General features: G+C 39.2%; 1 protein-coding gene across 1 annotated transcript in view; it reads left to right on the forward strand.

The window, feature by feature from the left end:
- The first annotated feature begins 778 nt into the window (after nt 1–778).
- LOC136621365 (plasma membrane calcium-transporting ATPase 2-like) overlaps nt 779–4,488 on the forward strand; it is a 179,680-nt gene continuing 175,970 nt past the window's right edge. The window contains exon 1 of the mRNA XM_066596822.1: nt 779–982. The gene's annotated coding sequence lies outside the window, so the exon portion shown is untranslated. The remainder of the gene's footprint in view (nt 983–4,488) is intronic.

Genomic DNA, 4,488 nt, shown 5'->3' on the forward strand with positions numbered 1-4,488 from the left:
TTCTTCACTGTAGTAGTGACCATGACAGAGCAGTCACCTATCCTCTCCCCCATTGTAGTATTGACCATGACTGAGCAGTCACCTATCCTCTCCCCCATTGTAGTAGTGACCATGACTAAGTAGCTGCCTTTTCTCTCCCTGGTCAGGTATAGTAGTGACCATGTCTGCCTCCCTCTCCCCCATTGTAGTAGTGACCATGACTTAGCAGTCACCTATCCTCTCCCCTCTTGTAGTATTGACCATGACTGAGCAGTCACCTATCCTCTTCCTCATTGTAGTAATGACCATGACTGAGCAGTCACCTATCCTCTCCCTCATTGTAGTAGTGACCATAACTGAGCAGTCACCTATCCTCTCCCTTAATGCAGTAGTGACCATGACTGAGTAGCTGCCTTTTCTCTCCCTGGTCAGGTGTAGTAGTGACCATGTCTGCCTCCCTCTTCTTCACTGTAGTAGTGACCATGTCTGCCTCCCTCTTCTTCACTGTAGTAATGACCATGACTGAGCAGTCACCTATCCTCTCCCTCATTGTAGTAATGACCATGACTGAGCAGTCACCTTTCCTCCTCCCCTGGGGGTGCACAAGACATGCTGGCATATAGTTGTCAGTGTGGCAGGTCTTTGGGACACAGATGACAATACATTGGCAGAGTCCTGGATTGCAGCCTGCTGAATGTGTTGCATTGGTGCGTGTGCTGCTCCATCTCTGCCCACCTCCCTCCGGTCTCCCTCCTCCTCCTGTGCATTCCTCATCCTCCAGCCAGTAAACATCCCTCCATGCATCTCCTGTGATCTCACTGCACCACTGGGATGCTGCTGTGACACTCGCTGCTCTCCCCCTACCTGCCGGGCTAGGATGGTACAGTCTGCAGAGGGACTCCTGTAATGTATTGTGCTCCCCTCCAGATGCTGAGGAGCCGCTGCACTGAAGTCACGACCATGATGATGAGGAGGAGGAGATCGTAGGCAGCAGCAGCAGCAGGTAAGCGGCTCTGCAGCAGCAGTAGCATGCTCACCTCCCCCTCCACACAAGGTGACTCCTTCCTGCGGGGCCTGTGCGCTGGGGGCCTGGGCACAGCGGGCAGGGATTGTAAGTAGTGCATGTGCCATAGTCAGGGGCCCGGGGGGCCACATCAGGAGAGCAGTGCGCTGCAGCTGTGCGCTCTGTGTGTGTCAGGCTGCAGCCGCTGTCATAGTGACGGCTGGTGATGGATGTCAGCCCCTCGTTATGCCCCGGGCTCCTCTCTACATGTGCCGGGGAGGTTCGGGCTCTGCACGGTCGGATGTGGAGCCGGCACAGCAGTGAACTACCCAAGGTGACTTTGACAGAATTGTGCCGTACATTGCGGCTGCACCATAGCCGATCGTGCACAGCCTGGCAGGCTGATGGGCAGTGTGCGGGCATCCTGCAGGAGGCTGACTGATGGCACAGCACGCCAAGGTGACACTGGCACTCTGCAGAGCCCGCTGCGGCCTCTCCCTGCCCCAGATGAGGCGACGTCCCCGCACACACCGGCAGAAGGTCCGGACAAGGTCACCGGCGGCGGCCGCTCCGCTCCAAAGGGCTGCAAGAGAGACCGAAAGAGGAGATGGAGAGCCGCCAATACATATACATGTCCATCTATATATCTTATATCTATCCTTGAGCTATATGATACATATTCTATCAATCTATTTTCTATCTCATTTCTCTGTATCGCAAAGCTATCAATCTATCTTTTATCTATCGATCTCAAATCTATCTCACTATCTTATATCTATCCAATCTATTAGCTCTGTATCTCATCACTATCTATCTCAGTATCTTATATCTATCTATCTCTATCCCATATCTCTGTATCACATCCATCTATCTATCTATCTATCTATCTATCTATCTATCTATCTATCTATCTATCTATCTATCTATCTATCTATCTAGCTCTCTATCTCATATCTATCTATCTATCTTATATCTAGCTCTCTATCTATCATATCTATCTATCTTATATCTATCTATCTATCTCCTATCTATCTATCTATCTCTCTATTTATCTACTATTTCATTATCTGTCTACGTAATGTGGAAAAATCATCACACTCTCAATGTAGTCAAAAAATTAGTTATTTTTTCACCCATGCCATTAACAATGTTTGCATACCCAGGTGAAGAAAGAACCACTTTTATGACTGCATTGGGATTTCATTGGGATTGCTCCAATCTTTCTACACTAACTGCGATTGTTCCGTTTTTAGGAACTGTACCTTTGTCACACTGATATTTGTTGTTTTGGTTATCTATCTATCTATCTATCTATCTATCCCAATATCATCTATCTTTCTATCTATCTGTCTATCTCATATTATCTATCTATCACATATGTCTGCATCTCATTACTATCAATCAATCTTTTATCTATCAGTCTCAAATCTATCTATCTATCTATCTATCTATCTATCTATCTATCTATCTATCTATCTATCTATCTATCTATCTTTAGCTCAGTATCTTATATCTAACTAATATATATATCCCATACCTCTGTATCTCATCACTATCTATCTATCTATCTATCTATCTATCTATCTATCTATCTATCTATCTATCTATCTATCTATCTATCTATCTATCCCAATATCATCTATCTTTCTATCTATCTGTCTATCTCATATTATCTATCTATCTATCTATCTATCTATCTATCTATCTATCTATCTATCTATCTATCGCATATGTCTGTATCTCATTACTATCGATTAATCTTTTATCTATCAGTCTCAAATCTATCTATCTATCTATCTATCTATCTATCTATCTATCTATCTATCTATCTACCTACCTATCTATCCTTAGCTCAGTATCTTATATCTAACTAATCTATCTATCCCATATCTCTGTATCTCATCACTATCTATCTATCTATCTATCTATCTATCTCAATATCATCTATCTTTCTATCTATCTCATATTATCTATCTATCTATCTATCTATCTATCTATCTATCTATCTATCTATCTTTAGCGCGGTATCTTATATCTAACTAATCTATATATCCCATATCTCTGTATCTCATATCTATCTATCTATCTATCTATCTATCTATCTATCTATCTATCTATCTATCTATCTCAATATCATCTATCTATCTCTCTATCTCTCTCATATCTATCGGTCTATCTCATATTATCTATCTATCGCATATGTCTGTATCTCATTACTATCAATCAATCTTTTATCTAGCAATCTCAAATCTATCTATCTATTTATCTGTCTGTCATTAGCTCAGTATCTTATATCTAGCCAATCCATCTATCCCATATCTCTGTATCTGCTATCTATCTATCTATCTATCTATCTATCTATCTATCTATCTATCTATCTATCTATCTATCTATCTATCTATCTATCTATCTATCTATCTATCTAATACTATCTATCTATCTATCTATCTATCTATCTCAATATCATCTATCTTTCTATCTATCTCATATCTATCTATCTATCTATCTATCTATCTATCTATCTATCTATCTATCTATCTATCTATCTATCTATCTTTAGCGCGGTATCTTATATCTAACTAATCTATATATCCCATATCTCTGTATCTCATATCTATCTATCTATCTATCTATCTATCTTAATATCATCTATCTATCTCTCTATCTCTCTCATATCTATCGGTCTATCTCATATTATCTATCTATCGCATATGTCTGTATCTCATTACTATCAATCAATCTTTTATCTATCAATCTCAAATCTATCTATCTATCTATCTTAATATCATCTATCTATCTCTCTATCTCTCTCATATCTATCGGTCTATCTCATATTATCTATCTATCGCATATGTCTGTATCTCATTACTATCAATCAATCTTTTATCTATCAATCTCAAATCTATCTATCTATCTATCTATCTATCTATCTATCTATCTATCTATCTATCTATCTATCTGTCTGTTTTTAGCTCAGTATCTTATATCTAGCCAATCCATCTATCCCATATCTCTGTATCTGCTATCTATCTATCTATCTATCTATCTATCTATCTATCTATCTATCTATCTATCTATCTATCTATCTATCAATCTCATACTATCTATCTCTCTATTTATCTACTATTTCATTATCTGTCTACGTAATGTGGAAAAATCATCGCACTCTCAATGCAGTCAAAAAATTAGTCATTTTTTCACCCATGCCATTAACAATGTTTGCACAACAAGGTGAAGAAAGAACCACTTTTATGACTGCATTGGGATTTCATTGGGATTGCTCCAATCTTTCTACACTAACTGCGATTGTTCCATTTTTAGGAACTGTACCTTTGGCACACTGATATTTGTTGTTTGGTCACTGTGCTGCTTCCCTTTTACATCTATTTATCTATCATATCTTATATTTTTTATCTATCAATCTCTCTGTCTCATATCTATCTATCTTATGTTTATTATCTACCTATATATTTAATTATTTTGTATCGCATATCTCTGTATCTCAT

This window comes from Eleutherodactylus coqui, chromosome 3, assembly GCF_035609145.1.
Source record: "Eleutherodactylus coqui strain aEleCoq1 chromosome 3, aEleCoq1.hap1, whole genome shotgun sequence".
Taxonomy (NCBI): Eukaryota; Metazoa; Chordata; class Amphibia; order Anura; family Eleutherodactylidae; genus Eleutherodactylus; species Eleutherodactylus coqui.